Source organism: Cebidichthys violaceus, unplaced genomic scaffold, assembly GCF_023349555.1.
Source record: "Cebidichthys violaceus isolate CVI_PGR_0920_01 unplaced genomic scaffold, fCebVio1.0.p SCAF_4, whole genome shotgun sequence".
Lineage (NCBI taxonomy): Eukaryota > Metazoa > Chordata > Actinopteri > Perciformes > Stichaeidae > Cebidichthys > Cebidichthys violaceus.
Window position 1 is genome coordinate 19,077,901 of NW_027176594.1, and position 19,526 is coordinate 19,097,426.

Sequence of the window (19,526 nt, forward strand, 5' to 3'; positions counted from 1 at the left end):
GGACCATGAATGCCCCATTGCGCTGACTCAATAAAGTACACATTAAACGCGTAGTGGCCTGTTCAGCAGGGATCAATGCAGCCTCACAGCAGGGAACAACTGCATCCGAGTGACCCATGACACCGTGGGCCTTAATATAGACCGAACAGCGTGTGCATCGGCTACGCAGGAGCTCTGATCACAGCATGACATGCAGCAGGTATCCCAAACAAATCGCTGTTCCCCCAGCGCTGGAAAGTCTCCGGTGTGTACGAGCAGATGTTTGTATGGAGGTGCAGTAGAAACTCACTGTCAGGTGGGAACAGCCTCGTTGGGAGTGTGTTTTAATGGGGCCGTGACCCACAGACTGTCAGGTCGGACTCCACTGACCTGACCTGAGAGCAGACATGGGATTGGTCTCTGTTAAGAAGCCAAGGCAGGGCAATAAATCTGTGGAATTACTATGTCACACCAAATATCCAGGCCTATTTAAGAAACAGAGAAACCAAAGACGAAACAAGAGTTCACGCGGCTCAGAAGTAAACAGTCCGTTAAAAAAAAAACGACGGCGATCCGACTCCTGAGCCAACCTTTCACATGATTTCTAATCACCAAAATATCAGTTTTGAACTTGTTTCGAACTCTTTGCTCTGCATTACATCTGTGCATTTTTCACCTGCATGGCCTCCCTCTTCGCCTTCATCAGCAGCACGTTACGAAATCAGTCTAAGTGTTGTGTTACAGATGTGTCAGCGGTGGGGAACACCCAGCCCGCTGGCAGGACCACTGTTTAGATTTCTGATCTCCTCCGTTGTGTTTTTCTTTCCCTCTCGACCCGGGACCAGCTGCAGAGGAAATGACAATACGAAGGGAAAACAACAGAGATTAATAACACCTCCTCCCACCTACTCAGGCTCCCTGCTCTCTTCTTCCTCCATGTAACTGCTCTTTTTCAGTACATGTGGCTTGTTTGACCTCCCGGCCCACTCCTTCAATGCGCATTTCTGCTCGTTTCATGTACGCGATCGCGACCCGTGACCCGTGAAATTGATACGTCACTCCGTCTTGCGCAAGCTCGGGACGTTCACTCGCTTGCAGATTGCGTATCTCTCCCCCCCCCCCCCCCCTGTCCCACCCCCCCCTCGTTGGACCCCTGTCCTCCGTCATGCGTGAGGAATCTGGGCTGTGTTCTCCAACTTTAAGCCCACAATGATTAGCAGGCCTCGGAGAGAGGACCCGCAGAACTCCCCCAAAGTTGTGACGTTAGAGCTTTCAATCAGGGGAGCTGAGGAGAACCACCGTATGTGTATCTGAACGGTTAAAACGTTTCAGCCCTTTTCTCCTGTAGCTGTCACAGTGTGATAAATACAGGTACGTTCTGACTTTAAAAAAACGCCCTCACAGAAGAAGAAGAACAAAAAAAGGTGCAGACAACCGCAAAGAGTCTGAAACGTATCAAATCAGCAGATTTTCCGGTAAACCTGATTAAGCAGAGCAGGAAGAGAAACTACAATCAGAGCACAAAACCAGCCATCTCCTGGCTCTAATCCAGTTTGTGTGACGGACGTAGGAGACGAGCGCAAAGGGAAGTCTGACTAGATTAACAGGATTCACAGAGACAAGAGGTTAGACGTGAAACATGGAAATGTTTCTATTCTTTCCCTTTGGAGAGCACCTTGGATGACGGATGATTTGGATCCGATTCCCTCAAAAGTGACTCAACAATTTATTCCGTTATTCTTTACCCCGGACAAGGTATTGGGGGGGGGGGGGGGGACAGACACCATGCCTACATAGCCCACAACAGGGATTCTCACTTCTGAATGTGTAAAGACGAAAGACTAAAGGAGAAACAATGAGGTCAGCTGTAATGACCAAAACAAATATTCTGCTAACCTTCACTCATCACTGCCATTATAAAATATTATAAATATTTAAATCTGCCAGATTTAAATATTTCCTCCTTCCAAAACTGATCCATGTTGAGTCAGTGCATCCGAGGGAACGATAGCTAGCTAACAGTAAAAATATATTTAAATGAGTAGTCACGTTTGAAAATATATTCAAACGTGACTACTCATTTAAATTATGATTTTTTTTTATTTGACGTTTTTGTGAATTCTTGAGCATTTAGATGCAAAAATAACCATCTTTGTCAAATGACACTAGATGGCGCTCTGCGGCCCAACATGATGAGCCTCATACACCAAATGCGACTGACGTATGTTCCAGACTTTAATTGTTAAAAAGACTGTGACTGTAGTAACTGGGCTTGGTTTTAACATCAAACCACAGCTGGTTCCAGCATCGAGATCTTCAGCCTCACTCTGATGCAATTCCCTTGACGGGAGGTGTGGGCAGTCCCTCCTCGCTGAGCCCTACTCACATATCCACTGCTGGACCCCATCCCGACTTTGTAAATGACTTCCAGGTTTTCGGTTAAGAAGGATGGAGGAAAGAAATGATAGTAAGAAGAAAAAAAAAAGAAAAGGAAGAGAAAGGGATTTTAGGGGAAATTGGGAGGTTGTGCGTTCAGCCCCCTCACCACCAGAGCCAGTACAGAAGAACTTCCCACTGAACGATGAAGTCGTCGTTTTGTTGGGGCTTTAGAAAACAAGGTTCTGTATTGTTTTGCAGTGAATATCAGGGACGTCTAAATGTGTCCGTGCCGGTTGGTCGGTATGTTTCCTAGTCATGTAGAAAGTGACGAGGCCAGGTAGAGCAACGCAACATCCTCCACCAGGTGTGAGCCTTTCTTCCTTTGACAAGTCCTCAACCTGCCACACATCGCATTTCACAGAGATCTGGAACAAACAGACAATTTATCAAGAAGTTCTGCCGTTTTGATTGTGATTCACACTTTGCTCCGAGAGCTCAGAGTCCAGGCTTCCCCTCTTATTTCAAAGCCGAGTGTAGAATTACAGAAGTCTCTACTTTACTCGACGTTATCGCAGGGAGTTGAGAAAAGACCACGCATTACGTTGCATTTATAGAGGGAATCAATGGGCCGTTAAAAAAAAGCTCATGAAGTATATTTCAAACAGCTTTTCTCCACGTACCACAGAATGGCTTCAGTTTTGATGCCGAGTGGTTTCTTACTCGGATAGCTTGCATCAACGTTACTAACCAACGCCAATGAAAGGCTGACTTTAGTCTTATGTAAATAAAAAAAAAATCTGAAATTCCTCCAGCTGATCTGGTGCAAGACACATGATAGTCTCCTGTGACTCAGCAACAGTCTGCTAGTAACACTGCCAAGACAGGGAGGGAAGCTGTTTCTTGACAAAATGGAAACTGAGCAGAAACTGTACTCGGACGCAAACAACGCGCAGATCTCTGCAGATAAAAATGCTCATCGGGCATCTCAGCTCAAAGTTCAAACGGTAAATGAGAGCACTGCATTTTGCAGATAGGAATAAATCAAAAAGGAACTGACGCGTAATGGAAAGTAAAAGGTTGGTCATAACTGCGGGGGAGAAATGTCCTGTTGCGTCTTGTCCCCCCGAGGCCTGAGTCATCTTGTGGTTTTGGTGAATTTTGCCCAACGTTTCATCTGGTGGAAACTTTTACTCAAAGCGTCTTGCAGCATTCAGTAACTAAGTGAACCTTGAGCACGTCTTTACAGACAATATGACTTATTTTATTCACATTTAGAATGTGTTAAATTTGAAAGAAATTATTTTTTTATCCCAAGTAGGCAGATTGTCATGTACAATTTAGCAGGTCAGAAGTTACATTAACAGTTGATCGCACACCTACGGGTGCATTTCAATTCTCTCTTCTTCTAGAAATAACTGTGAGACCCAATTATAGTGCCGAGTGCACAGAGGGTAACGTGGCAGCATGGCCTGCCACTCTGGTGAAGACAGGTTGAGCAAAGCTCTCCCATGAACTCTGACCCCGGGCCAGAGCAGCCTATAAAAAGTGTTGGGAAAAGTCTCATCTCTCATCTCATCTTCAACCGCTTATCCGGGATCGGGTCGCGGGGGCAACAGCTCCAGCAGGTGGACCCCAAACTTCCCTTTTCCGGTGCCACATCAGCCAGCTCTGACTGGGGGATCCCGAGGCGCTCCCAGGACCAGTTTGGAGATATAGTCCCTCCACCTGGTCCTGGGCCTCCCTCGGGGTCTCCTCCCAGCTGGTCGTGCCTGGAACACCTCCCTAGGGAGGCGCCCAGGTGGCATCCTCACCAGATGCCCGAACCACCTCAACTGTCTCCTTTCCACGCAAAGGAGCAGCGGCTCTACTCCGAGTCCCTCACGGACGACCGAACTTCTCACCCTATCTCTAAGGGAGATGCCAGCCACCCTCCTGAGGAAACCCATTTTGGCTGCTTGTACCCGCGATCTAATTCTTTCGGTCATGAACCAGTCCACTTGACCATAGGTGAGGGTAGGAACGAAGATCGCCCGGGAGATAGAGAGCTTTGCCTTGCGCCTCAGCTCTCTTTTCGTCACAACGGTGCGGTAGAGCGACTGCAATACCGCCCCAGCTGCTCCGATTCTCCGGCCAATCTCACGTTCCATTGTTCCCTCACTCGCGAACAAGACCCCGAGGTGCTTGAACTCCTTCACTTGTGTTCAAAATGTTATTGGTTTCAATCTACAAGCTTCAAAGCCTTGTGGTCGAAGGCCGACCGGGGTCAGAAGGATCTAACAACTGCTGGGCAAAGAGAAGGGCCAGGCAGTGCCAGACATTTCTATTGGCATGTAGCCTTTTAACTGGTGTTATCATCCAGAGGAACATAGCGAGTACACCATACAACATCAAGTGCAGCAAGATCCTCAGTAAATCAAACAACCACTCAACCACACAGCGTCAACCCTCCTTGTATTGGAGCCGGTTTTCCAAGAATCTGATTAAGTAACACGACAGTTAAACAGTCCGCGGGAGAGAAGTCAATCAGCCTATGTCAGCACAACACTAGATGTAATGTTAAGACCGAAGGAAATTGAGGATCAGCTGTCCCGTGGGAGAATCAAACTTCAAAAGACCCCAGTTTGTGCTAAATAAAATAACCTTGACTGTAAAAGTCCATTCGGCATTACTGGAGTTCTTTGTGCAAAGACACGGGATCGTTGGGAGTTTGGACCCGTGCGTGTGTGAACCTTGCATTTAAGATTTAAAAAAATGCGTGCAGTCCTTTGTCAAAGCTCGCATCTAAAGCCCCTCAGTGGGACCCAGCCCAAATACATTTGCTTTAACTTAGAGCTGGATTGTAGAGTTCAATCAAAACCAAATCACAATCATCAAAGAGTCTTCATCAGCCAGAACATGACAGCAGAGACTGCTCTGAGGGCCGACAGGTGACGCTCCACAGAGTTTATTCAGTTTGTCTTCACTTTTATACAAACAATGAAGCACTAATTTAAAACGTACAGTTTTCACTCTCACACACACACACACACACACACACACACACACACACACACACACACACAAATGTCTCTCTCTCTCACACACACACACACTGTGGTTGAGGATGACGTTTTTTAAAGCTAAATTAAATGCAGCTGACTCGGACAGCTGGAACTCATGCTGTATGACATAATCGCAGGCAGTTTAGCAGGGCTATTTAACACACGCACACACACACACACACACACACACACACACACAGAAAGAGACACAAACAAACACACACTAAACCAGTGATTTATAACACGTTAGAAAGAAGAGTAACACCCATTTCTTGGACGATAAGACACCCCCTTTCCTGTCTCTATGTAAAACACACTCACTCAAGCACGCACACACACTAACACACACACACACACACACACACACACACACACACACACACACACACACACACACACACACACACACACACACACACAAAGCGTCTATCAACCCTGCTAAAGTGGAAACATAAGGAGAGGAACTGGAGAGGTGCTTGGGTCACGGAGGTTGATTGAGACACCGGGACAATACTTCGCCTCCTTGGCCTCAGCGTGGGGGAAACGTAGCCTCTCTTCGCTACTTTTTAAATGTATTTCCAACTACATGTCCAAGGTAGAAGTACAATAACTCACATGGAACACTAAGAAAATCTGTCCGAATGCAACACAAATATATTGCTTTAAAACCCTGACCCGAGAGCAGGCATGTGGTGTTGAGTTCAGATGAATGCACATTTGCCTGGGGAGAGGAAATCAAGGCCAGCAGGACGGCAAATCATTGGGCCTGAGGCAGCAATATTTTTCTTCAAGGGCTCCGGCACACAGAGTCATTCCTGAAACAATGAGAAAACCTCAGAGAACGGCCAAAAGATGAAGACCAAAGAAAGCCTGACGCAAAAGGTCCCGTTTCATTACTTCTCTGGACAAATATTTGATTTGACGATTGACTGAGGCCATCGCCATGGCAGCGAGTGCCATGGAAGCGGGATGTGTATGCAGATTACACCTCTCCTCTATACAGACAGAGTTACATCTCAGAGCAGAACACACTGCAGCTTGGTAAAATGGCTGCGAAGCAAGACTATTAGCAAATGGAACTGCACTTGAACGGACCCTCCCACTTTTGTTTTGAGGCATTTTGAGCAAAAACAACATCCAACATCCTCACACATTCAACCAAATCACACAATTAAAAAAATGTTTCTTCTTATTTCTAATTTCTGCTTTAGCATTACTCTACCCCATTGTTATATTGCACAATCAATACTGTTCTCAGAGGACCTCTATTTTAAAGTAATGTGTGAAGACGGACATGGAACAATAAAAGGATACAAGTGTGTGTGTGTGTGTGTGTGTGTGTGTGTGTGTGTGTGTGTGTGTGTGTGTGTGTGTGTGTGTGTGTGTGTGTGTGCGTGAGAGGTCACTGCCTTCAGGAGGCAGCACCATGGACGCAGGTGTCTGCTTCACTGATGTGAATCCATCACACTTCATCACTTCAGCGCTGAGCAGACGAGCCTGACAGCGAGTCAGTGTGTTATTTGCGAGCAGCTGGAAAATGATTTCAGCCGTTCTCGTCAGCAGGAGGAACGGGGAGAAGACACCGCACCCACATTTGTAGATTTGATTTTTGGTGAGTTTTAACCCACCTCAAACAGCAGCACAATAAATGATTTCCTCTGTGGACTTGAAATGAAGCCATAATCACGTAAAACGCAGCCCAACATTAAGTTGTTCAATTGTATTCATTTAGCGGTTGGCTATTTAGCTAGCTAGCGTGTTCATTTTACCATGCTTCCATGCTACAGTTACATAAACAGCACCACATGAACCGCTGGGCTTGGTCTACGTTACTTAAACATTTAACTGGACTTGTTAGGTGGTGACTAAAGCTGACACTATATACGTAACCTGCCTTCAGATCAGCAAATAGCAGAATTCTAGTGCAGATTTCAACCAGTAGAGGGCAGACATCATGCATATTTATGACACAATGTGTAGAATTCAAATACTTTTCAGAGGTATGTCAAGATCTGGAGCTGAAACCATCAACGCTACCACTAAATAGCCACACACATTGGGTTTCAGCTGCAAAAAAAAAAATGTGGTTTGGGGATTAGTTACTCTTGGAGAAGAACAAGAAAACAAGTAGAAAACGCTCCAAGCGATATGAAACAGAACAAAATGATGGTAGCAACACATTCAAGGCTGGTAAACACACAGCCAAACGTGTAAAGAGCAACCAAACCACAGGCATTCCCATCTTCCAGTCAGTTCTCACACCATGAAAGGGGGCCTTTCAGAGGAACACCCAGAAAACAACAGTCAGAAATAGAAACAAGCAGCTCCAAGCAGCTCCTTATCACTGCTCAGCCCATTGGTAAATGGACACCTTTGAAAAGCTGAGAACCGCCAAAGCACTTGACTGTATCACTCCGCCTTTCCCTCGGGGGGGGGGGGGGTGTGAAAGAGCAGGATAGGAATCACAAGACGAATCATTAGAAATAAGCAACTCTTAAAAGTTGCAAAAGAAAGTGGAGGGCTGTACGTAGAGGCAATAGCTCGTCTCTTATCAGTGGCCCAGATGCATGAAGCCCAGCCCCCCTCTATAAACTACGAGCACATGAACCTAACCCCCCACCAGCAAAACCCACTAAGCATGCTGACACTTGAGAGGGCGGCACCTCTCTTCTGCACACAGAAAGCCATCTCGGGGCCATTCACGGCTCCCGGCTCCATTCTTCTCCAAAGTGAAAGCAATCTGAAAGAGAAGGGAAGAAGAGGCCCTCTGCTATTTCATTTAGACACGAAGCAAACCAAAGCACAAAGTTTTTCTCTTCCCGGCTTAGAAGTTCTTCCATTGTCGCCTGAGCTCGCCACGCATGGGACAAGCGAGAAAAATACAACAACGTGCGTGCGAGTTTATCCCAGATTCACGTTTTTGTGTCCTCAGTGCTCAGTCGGCTCTTGGGAAATGTCACAAGTGCACGGCGGCAACGAGAGTAGACAGCAGTGAGGCAGCAGCCTTGATGGTGGGGAACACAGCATCCATTATGTCAGTCACAGAAGACACACAGACACAGAGACACAGAGACACACGCCGTGCATTGTTAAGGAATTGCAAACTACAAACCTGCTGGAAAGCCAGTTAGAGTTACACTGCTGCCTCTGAAACCTTCCTCTTCAGTTGTGATCCACCTGCACTGCAGCGAGTCCTCTGCCTGTACTGCTCTCTCTCTCTCTCTCTCTCTCTCTCTCTCTCTCCCCCCTCTCTCTCTCTCTCTCTCTCTCTCTAACACGCCTCTCCCATTGTAGCTGCACGCAGTGTAGAACTGTTGCACCGGCTGCCCTCTTTCCCTCACGCTCCTCCTCCTACAATATCTCCCTTATCTGCTGCAGGAGCTGCAGATGACTAGCCAGCATGCATGAGAAGGAAGGGGGGGGGGCTGTGAAATCAGTGGGTGATGGTGGTGGAGGGGTAGAAGAGGGGAGAAGGAGGGGGAGGGTCAAACCTGATTTAAATTCACACACACACACACACACACACACACATAGGAGCGAGATGACAGGGTGATTTCCTCTTCACAAGATAGTCAGCAATAGAAACGCTTATTTCTTTCATTCTTCTCTCCTTCCTATTCACCTTATCTTCTCTAAACCTTTTTTTTTTTATCCACCACCTCCTTTCTTTTGAGATCGCAACGTTTCTTTTTCTTGGCGGGACAAAAAGAAAAATGCCAAAGTTTCTTTCAGCGAGGTCCGACAGGAGAGCCTTCCCCCCTCCTTTCCCTCTGCTAAAAGAGTTTCTCCCTTTCCATTATTCCTCCATCCGACACTTCCCCTGATAACAGCTTAACAACCTCCTCATGTGAGGAGTCTCACCTCCGCACAAAAGGAGTTTGGAGGAGAAATTTGACCAAGAAAGGAGGGAAGAGCTAGTATTTAGAATTAGGGGTATTTGGATAAAAGCACAGTGACTATTCCTTTAAAGGAATAAAAAAAAAAATATGCATATTTACCATCTTGCAGAGAGATGAATCGTTTGATAGCACTTTAATGCTCCTATATGTAACTATGAAGGGAGCATCAGCAGGCGGTTTGCTTAGCTAAGCATAAAGAGGGAAACAGCTAGTTTGTAGTCAGGCACATAACAGTCCATAATAGGGCTGTGCAATTAATCACATTTCAATTTAAATTTTGGCTTCAAACTATTATAAAAACAACATATCGACACAAAACGGTAATTGTGCCGCATCGTGTGCGCAGCGCCGCTCTTGTGTGGCCTTGTGTTGTTAATCCAGCTCAACCCTTTTCTTTAAAGAGCTTTCGACCCACTTGGCGAGTCGGCGGCTCCGTGTGGGAGAATCCCCTCGTGGTGAATATACCCGCCGCTGGCGAGCTCCCTGCTTCCGGCGCGGTGGTTCTGATTGCAGCGATGTCGGCAACCCACCTGACCCCAAAACACAGATCCCGTCACGTTTACCATGCCTTCTTTTTTTTTTTTTCTTTTTTACAAAATGTCCTCTCTAAATGTGTGATGTTTCCAAAGTCAACGAGTCAATCTTGTTAAATAATCGTCATCTCAATACTGACCAAAATAATCATGAACTAGATGTTTGCCATAATTGAACAGCCCTCCCCCGTAACAATCAGGTTTTTGTGCAGATTAAGATATAAAACGTTAATGTGTGATGGCTGGCTGTTTCCCCCTCTTTCCAGTCCTTAAGCTAAGCTAAGCTAAGCTAAGCTAAACTAAGCTAAGCTAAGCTAAGCGCCTGCTGGCTGTGCCTTCATATTTACCATAAAGACATGAAAGGTTACTCTCTGCAAGACATTGAATTAGAATATTTACCAAAATGACTGAATGAATCCTCACTATTACTTTAAAAGGAAAGCTCAAAAACACGTGAAAGGTGAAATGTTAAATACTGCTCGTTGGTATTGTTGGGAGTATATTTCATACAAGAAATGATCAGATTAAAGAGGACACAGATAATTAATATGTTTCAGTGTTGTCACATTGTTAACATGATAATAAAAAAAGAGGGCAGATGAATGACATTAAATTAGCATTTGAAAGGCTAGGCTGTCCATGCAAAGTTCAACAGAAGAGGCGTCTTCATCTTCATTTCTTCCCTCCATGTCTCCTAACAAGTCCTCTGCACTAAGCAGGTGTTCTCTCACCCTCTCTATACACATCAATCCATTAGAGGTTTTTAAACCGATTCTGATCAGATGGATATTGAGGAAAAAAATCACGCTCCAAGAGACTTCTCATGACTATTTAGAGGAATTTAAATGAGCATCGGCGGACATTTAACTTCCCTTGTGTAAAGAAGTGCTTGTTGTGTGTAACCTAGAGTCAGCCAGGGCAACAAACAAATCTCAAATTACTTTTTAATTGCCGCTTCCTCGAAAGCGCTTCCATTTGGAGGGTAAAAGCTCGGCTTTATTGCTGACTAGCGCAGAAACAAGGCAGACAATAATTATAGGAAGCAAAAAATACACATATGGCAGAAGAAGACAGAGAGCCAGCTGAGCCTAAATCAATTCAGAATCAATTAATTACGCTGAGAGAGGGGGATCGTGGCGAGACGCAAGCTACTGTATAGCCAGCTGTCAATCTCTAAGTGGCAGGGGTTCCCTGCCGACTCCACTCGTCTGTGAGGCGAGTGTGGTTTTATGTTTGTGAAAGTGCGTCCAGGACGGGAGGATCAATCCCTCGTCGGGGCCTGAAAGCAGTGGATCTCCCACACTGGAAACTATTCAGTTGTGGTGTGTTCAAGCCGCACTGGAAGAAACGGCATCCTCCGACAGCTCTGACGGCTCATGTTTGCAGAAATACCTAAAAACCTGCGTCGCCCTACGATCTTCTCAGCCTTACTTATTGATGGTAAGAATGCTTCATGTGAAAACACCTCGCGCATGCATTTATTAAACAGGATAGTAAACCACAAGCAGCAGCACCACATCCACTCCCGCGGCGTCCGTCCGGCTCGCTCAGACTGTGCATACCTGTCCCAGAATAAACCTCGCCCTCTGGCCTCCCCGCTGGATGCCTGGTCTAACATTAGCACATATTTGAGTGAAATGTGCAGAGGTCTCCGTGGGATAAAAAAAAAAAAGGGGACGCACGTCTAGATTATTTATGAGCGGGAATCGCTAGTTGCAGCTTTCTACAATAACTCCTTGAAAAGAGAGGAAGGCAGGAAGATGGAGCGGAGCAGTGCACTTTGCAAATGGCAGAGGGAAGAATATGCACACTGAACGTTAATAAGCACTTATAGGTTGGTAATTGTAGAGCTCAGGTAGAGCAGGGTGAGCTCTAAAGGCTAGAGTAAAGGTGCTGGTTGGTAATTATATGTGCGTACATATGATCTGTGCACAAGATTGATAAATCATGAAATTCTTAAGTGCTTGTCTGTCAGTATCTTTTCATTATAATGTTCCTCAACTCAGTGATGCAGACTCAACTGGCTCACATGTGTGTCCACCATACATTCTTACAGTTCTTTCCGCTGTTACATGTGACCAATATGTAGCCTTTCACTAATGAAAAGCAACAAAAGTGCAGCCAGCAGCGGTAATGAAAGTCATACCCACAGAGCTGCAGCAACGACAAGAATAAAGCAACACGATAGCTGTCTTTTCATTCGTCAGAGTGTTTTCTTCTAAAGAGAGAACTACATGTGCATTAAAAAAAACTAAATATGACATTCAATAAATAAGTCATGGGTATATGTCATGCTTTATAATAACCAAATCTGACAAAAATGGCCTCCAAGCACGCGTCTTTATTCATCGTCTAGATGTATTTTTTCCTTGTTTATTCACAGAATTCGGTCGACTCGAGTCCTGAGGCGAACTCCCATCACAGTGTGGTGAGTTGCCCCATTTGCAATGGAGTTGGTGGAGGAGGAGGGGGGGGGGGGTTGTCTTTAATTGCCTGTGTTGACTGTAACGCCATGTGACAGAGGTAAACATGGCGTTTCAGCTAATGAGTCCATGTCTGACTCAAGGTCAGGGAAGTTCTCATTATGACAAAAAAAATAAAAATAAAAAGCACTCTAGTGACGGGGACTTTAATAACCTCACCTTGTGATAGCAGCTCGTCTTCATAGCGGTGCTTTAACTCACTCCAATGCCTGTGAGAAAGAAACACTCATGCTGGAAGCGTCATAATAACGATGGCAGGTTTAGCAAAAGCATAAAAGTAATCCACATACAACGGGCCGTAAAGATGGGGGGGGGGGGGGGGGGGGGGGGGGGGGGGGGGGGGGGGGTCTTGGCTGTGAGAGCCCCTCATGGACAGGAGGCCCGGGCTGTGAGTCCGCCTGACTCCAGTGGAGACAGCGAGGGAAAGACCCAGACAAACACAGCTTCGCTGCCAAGCGCGTCGTTGCTCACAACACCCACTCGACTCCACGGCACATTTCCACTGCCTGTTGCCAGATTCAGAAAATCGTGATATTAGATACAAAAAAAAAACAACCTCCTTTTGTAAAATAAAATAAAAAAAAAAAAACTCCCCTGCAGAGCAATTTAACGGTTTTTGGGATGAGCTATTGGAAAGAAAAGGGGGGTTTGTACTTTGGAGTGTTTTCACGCATTAGGACAGAATGACCGAAGACTGTAAATATGTTTGAATCATCGTGAACACACGATGTGTAATGGCGGCTGTCGGTAGGGATCTTCAATGTGCAGCTTATGAAATGGTGCGCTTTTTATGACCGCTTTAATGACTCTGGTAATGTAGCCCTTCATACTATGTCTGGACCTTCTAAGTGAAGTAAATAGCTTGTAGAGGTTGTTATAACAACTGTTACCACAAACGTAACGCCTGACAAACAGCTTATATAATCCACTCTGATAATGCTTCAGACAGCAGAAGGCCTCGAATGACGCTCATCTAACATGATTTAAAAAAAAAAAAAAAAAAGCGCAAAAAAACAAACAAGCATTCTAGGTGGATTTTTCTATTGAGACTGACCTGAACGCTGTCAGGTCATGTGAGCCTTCAGCCGCAGAGTGCTGAGCTGTAACACTCCCGTCTCCTCGTCCTCCCTTTTCCCGCAAGTCCATGTTCTCCTCTAGTGTCATGAGGAGGCTCTAATGAATCAGCCCATTGAGCCTGAACTGTGCACAGGCTTTGACTCTGCCAAAGTGTGCGTGTGCGTGTGAAAGAGACAGTGTGTGTGTGTGTGTGTGTGTGTGTGTGTGTGTGTGTGTGTGTGTGCGTGTGTGTGTGTTGCGGTCCAACTTTCCCAGCCTCCCAGAACACAAAGCTGACGTTTGTGGCCCCTCGGCACTACAAAAGCCCCACCAGAGCTGAAAGTGAATGGATGTACATGCATGATCTGTGTGGATATGAATGTCTACGTGCATTTTTTTTTTTTTTTACATGTGTGCGCACGCGTTTGTGTATGTGGTCAAGATGTGGCCACATACAACCCCGTCTGCATTTTTACAAAGGCCCCTAATGATCACAAAACACACATCATGTGGCCCAGAACCAGTCGAAACGCAAACTCAAACCGCCCAACCGTCAGACGGATATACGGCCGCTGCAACGACGCCAGAACTCTTTCTTGGATCTTGACGCAGCTACAAACGGAGGCACAGCAAAACCGTATCAAACATGGCTGTAAAACACACACTAAACAGTAGATAAGAAACAGACACACAAACAAACCAAACTCCTCCTCTGGCTGCTGTCAGGACTGATGAGTAATGGAGGAGACAGCTGTTATTTATCAGATTATGATTAAAAACAGTTTGTCACTACAAACCAGTATCAGCTCTAGGAACAACCTCTTTAGACCAATACCAATGCACATGGTTACCACAAATCTGTGTGTGTGTGTGTGTGTGTGTGTGTGTGTGTGTGTGTGTGTGTGTGTGTGTGTTCATCGCTGTCTAACCTCGCTGTCACCTTTCTTACAGTGACTGAGCTACACACACAACAGTATGAGTTACATGGTTACACAGCTGATTTAAATGATGTAATAATGTAATAGCCCAATACATTTCACACAGTGGACGGGATTATACAAGAATTAACTTGTATAACTTGTATTAACTTGTATTAACCTGGCCGTTCGTGACTTACACACAGACTCTCCCTGAAAGTCCAAGAACTGCACGCCTTTTATTTGCTCCCGCCATCTATAAAGTGTCCGTCGCTTTGGCCGGATGCCTGCAGTCTTTTTTATGTTTCTGTATCACAGCCTGTATACCCGCCGACAGCCATCTCTGTAGTAAAACATAAAAAGGATAATTCAAAACCTCCTTTGTCCTGCAAACCCCCCCCCCCCCCCCCCCCCCCCCCCCCCCCTCCCCCTAGCAGTCTCTAGACTGCAGCCAGCTCATCATGTGTGTTGACTTGCCTGACGGAGTAAGTGAGGCACAGACATGTCTGACTCCAGATCTATTTGTGAAGATGAGACTGTACAATACGTACAGTATGTGTGCACCGATCATCAGCTGCACTCATCTTTAAAAAGGGAGCAGCGCTCTGGGTGAGTCTCTCTTTAAATGCACCAGGAAGCGGTATTCTGGCACTTTTAGTGAAAATTTAAAACCACACAAAAAGAAAAGCTCATCCCAAATTCAGAAATAAGGTTTAATTCGGTATAAGGTGTGTTCAGGGGCTTCTCTGTCTTGAACTTAATGGGGTTAAAACAAACTGGGCCCTCAGTTTAGTCTGTGTGAGTATCCCTCCACATGTTATGCTATGTTGGCAATGCTCTCTGTATCAGCTTGTATTGGTTTTAAAATCATATTAGGGAAATATTACTGCCGGTGTTTGGCCAGTTGTGGAATTTGTATTTCTGTTTTCTTTCATTGCATAACTGTCAAGAGGTATATTTAAAAAAAAAAAAAAGGCCGCAGATTTGCATTTTGCATTTATAGTTTGACTTTTACAAAAATGCAGATTGTTCAGTATCAGTCGCTAAAATAAAATATCTTCACACAAACTACATTCATGCACCGCTGCATTCAAATCCAGGTGAATTCAACTGGCAAAGGAATTTCTATCATCGCTGATCTCTGATGAATTTATGAAACTCTGTGTACGTGTGTTCACCCGGGCGTGTGAGGTTTGGACCGGCCGGGACGTGAGAGCAGCTGTGAGGCCATCCAGACCACTGCTGGAGAGGAGGCAGCAGGCAGTCAGCATCTCAGGTCAACAGAGCCGATTAACTTCACCAGGGCTGCGGTCGAAAAAAATTCCAAAAATGACCTCCTAACGTCTATTCCTAACCACTTTTCCCTTGACGGAAAAACATCATGAGGTCAAGGAAAGACGTGAAGGAGAAGTCATGAGGAGCTAGGAAAAGACGACCGTGGTGTTTAGAGAGTTTTTCACTAAACTATGTAATTATGATGCGATGGCAGATGTCACCGACGTAGGTCTGCCATGGCGAAACTACAACAAGGGACTACAAAAACCACAACTTAATCATGGCCCCATGAAATATATCATAAGTCAGCATGCAGGCTATATGAAATGCTGCTTTTGTGAGAGGCTGCTTCACTCGTAGTGTGAAGGAGAGAAAGCGAAGCTCCTTCCCTCCTTCCTTCCTTCCTGCTGCTGTCACACTGTCAACACTGCTTCCAGTAGAAACTGACAATTCGCTCGCGCAATATCAATGAAACTGTTTAATATCAATATTTCTGTTGTGCATTAATGGAGATCCAACGGTTCGGTTATATTTAACTTTTTAACAGTTTAATAATCTATCATAGGCCTAGCTTGTTTTTTTTTTACTGATTGCTATATTAACTGTTCATTTTTACTTATTTGTTACATATTCAAAGTAAATAAATACATAATGAAAAGAAAGGATTGACACTGTCTATTCATATTCATCAACAGGAATCCCATTAGTTTATAACTGCATGAAAACAATTGTTAAACCTGTGCAAGACAAGCACATCGTTTGTTTTCATGGACTGCCAAATGGTGCGTCACTTTAAAAGTTGCCGCCGCAAGGAATTATGGGACGGCATTATCATCATCTTTCCTTTGGTAAAGGAAGGTCCAGTGTTTCCTAGGCTAAAAGAACTAGGAAAGGAAGTATTGAAGCACGTTTCCTTAGCATTTAGAAAATTCAAACAGCTCTTACTATGACGGCCACTGAGATACTTCCAGGTCATTTCTCTCAGTTAAAAAAAAGGACTTTTCAACCGCAGCCCAAGTCTGCAACGTGACAAAATTATGAGTTGAGATGGAAGCCTGGAGGATTGAAAAAGCTGCTTTTTATCACTGTCTTGCTCCCATCAAACTGCCAGGTGCCATTCACAAAAAAGGCAATTTACCATGAGAGCAGGCCAACAAGCCACTGAAGTCATTTCACTTCTGTAAAAAACTCGTAACTGTAATGACATTCCAAGCAGGTGCATGACATCAACAGGCCCGAGGCAGCCAGGACCAGACTGCAGGCTGAGGCATTTGTCCAAGTCAGAAGATGAGGAGACTTTAAATGAGGGCGAAGGGAGACGCTGACGTCTCTTTACTGTCCCGCTGAGTAGAGGACGGCTCGTCTTACTGAAGTACGGAGAAGAGACAGAGAGGAGGAGGAGGAGGATAGAAAAACAACAGTAGAGACAAAGGAAAGACAGAAGGAGAGAGAAGATGACCAGTGGAAACTTTTGACCCGGTAAACGGTTTAGCAGTCAGGCGGTTTTATATCTCTATTCTCTTTTCCTTGTAGCGCCAACACCCTTCAAAGCCTCAATAATGGCCAGTCCTTTCTTTTTTCCCACTTCGCATTGTGTCCCTGTTACCTGGTAACATGGACACCTTGACTACTCTATGTGATGCCGAGTGTTTTGCTCCTTCGCTGTCAACAACCTCTACCGTGGACATTAATCACGTTAGACTGGCTGACAGGAATGCTAAGCTAGAGAGAGAGAGAGAGAGAGAGAGAGAGAGAGAGAGAGAGAGAGAGAACTCTGCACTAGTACCAACAGTGAATGAAATGACTGAATGTGAAAGCGGTTACTGGTGGTGACAAACCTACATGAAATGACCACGTTACCCTCAATTTTTCAGCACAACTTTACCGTTCCACCACTTTCATTGGGGTCATTTTCAGTTGAGAACCTTTGATAAACCCACTGCGGTCTACCTGCCAAAGTTAGCGACTAGCTGGTCAACAAAGTGGAGCATTTAGCAGATAAATAGCCAGATATTTGGCTCTTTATCTTTAGCCCCCGGGAGTTGGTAGAGACCCAAAACGGAGCTAAAAGAGAGTGTGAATATTGGACTTATTTTTCGCCAACTGGACACAAACTAAGACATTCCCCACATTAACTTTATACGGTGATAATATGTCACAAAGTTCCGTTAATTGATTGACCATCACCGAGTTTCAATTATAACATAATATCAGCATGTCAAAAGGTCAACTAGCTTAATTCAGTTCAATCGTGTGCATTATTCCTGGACTCTTATATCACTGATGCAATTAAGGGATGACAACAGCTGTTAATCCACTTTCTATTGTGGTGGAATTCATAAATGCTACATTAGGAGCTCAGCCAGATGGCTTAGCTGTCGTTTGCACTGTAAATGGAAAACATGTCCGAATCACAAAGCAGTCAGCTCCAGTGCTAATCCTTGTTGATAATTACACTGAATCAAAAGACCATTAGATTAGAAATGTACATTTGCATGTGTATCGAAAAGACGTGCAAAGTAACTCATTCTCAATCACGGTGTGTGTAACACCATTCAACATGCTGATGCAAATATAAACCACAGTATCATCAAATGGTCCCATACAGGGATAAAGTACCCAGATATGAGGACAGCTATCGCCTAGCTCAGTGCTGCATTGTCCCCCCCCCCCCCCAAGGGACTAAGAGGACGAGAGAGACGCTTATAGTGTATGACGAAGAAAGTCCAGATAAGACTGAGTGGAAGCGAGACAGGTCACGGGACACACAGACGGGGAGAGACAACCCTTCTCGACATGGACAAATGGGAGTGAACATATTTACACAAACGAAGACAAAAAGAGAGAACAAACAAGACGGACAAGACAGGTAGAGAAAGTCAAAACACAAAGAGGTATTAGGGAGGGAGGGAAGAAAGGAAGCCATCAGAACCACAGAGAGAGAATAAAGATGCTACATACAAAACAGCAAACGGGTACTTCTGCAACAAACGTGATTATGATAATAGAGTCTGACAAGTCAATTTGTCTAAATAGTTAAAAGGCAAATTTTCTCAAAAAAGTGGAAATGACGCATGGCAGCTGTGGCCTGCGCAGTCATAAGCTATTTAATTCTCATGTGTTTAAAGGTTGAAATTAAAAAGGTGTTGTCCTGCTATAGAGATGGTATGGATGACTAAAAGTAGCAGTGTACTTATCCCGTCCAACCTTTGCAACGCCGCGCTTCTTGCAATAGCACAGCCGTTATCAGGAAGTGTTGCAGTGACACTTCACATGCCTTGCCTTCATTAGACAAATCATCTGCAGCAGTATTATGAACTAGAACATCCCTCAAAATGTCCTAATTAAAATGCTAGTTCCATCAAACTCACATAAACTAATTCACACTACACTGAAGTGTTTTATATATATATAGAGAGAGAGAGCGAAAGAAAGACCTGTCACTCTTTCCTTTCCAGTAAATTCCCAGCACAGTAAAATGTCTGGCCAGAAGCAGTCTGTACGTTTACCGCTGACCAAAGCTGTGCCGTTTATCGCTATAATTCTCCATTTACCTCCAGTGTCCTTGGGAAAGCCAAAGAGGAGGGCGGAGGCGTTTGGACGTCACGTCAGACCCAAAAACGACTTTTTTTTTTTCTCTCCCTCGTATTTCCCCTCAACGTTGAGCGTAATGGAGCAGGAGCTGAAATGGTGCGTGTTGATGCAGAAGTTCTTACCTCCCAGCGGCCTGCTCGCATTAACAACGTCTCGCCAGCTAGGACGAAAACAGAGAGAAACACATTATTACTTTGCAAGTTAAACTTTGAGCTATATTGTGCGTCTGAGGAGAAGAAATCTGTCACAATTAGAGGCAGACACATGAGTTTGCTTTAAACATAATTTACTCGGTTTTTTTTGAAGTTCTAGATACAAAAACACAACTTAGAGGAGAATGAGTAAAATAAAAACCTGAAATCAAAAGGAA

The 19,526-nt window shown here is 44.8% G+C and overlaps 1 protein-coding gene across 4 annotated transcripts in view; it reads right to left on the bottom strand.

The window, feature by feature from the left end:
• Positions 1 to 19,300, bottom strand: part of add3a (adducin 3 (gamma) a) — a 67,485-nt gene extending 48,185 nt beyond the window's left edge. The window contains exon 1 of one of the 4 annotated variants that reach the window (XM_068726760.1): positions 19,279 to 19,300. The gene's annotated coding sequence lies outside the window, so the exon portion shown is untranslated. Of the gene's footprint in view, positions 1 to 655; positions 1,063 to 8,511; positions 8,724 to 13,368; positions 13,457 to 19,278 lie in introns of those variants that run through there. The other 3 variants (XM_068726759.1, XM_068726758.1, XM_068726762.1) reach the window with 3 other exon arrangements.
• Between the last annotated feature and the right edge of the window lie 226 nt (positions 19,301 to 19,526).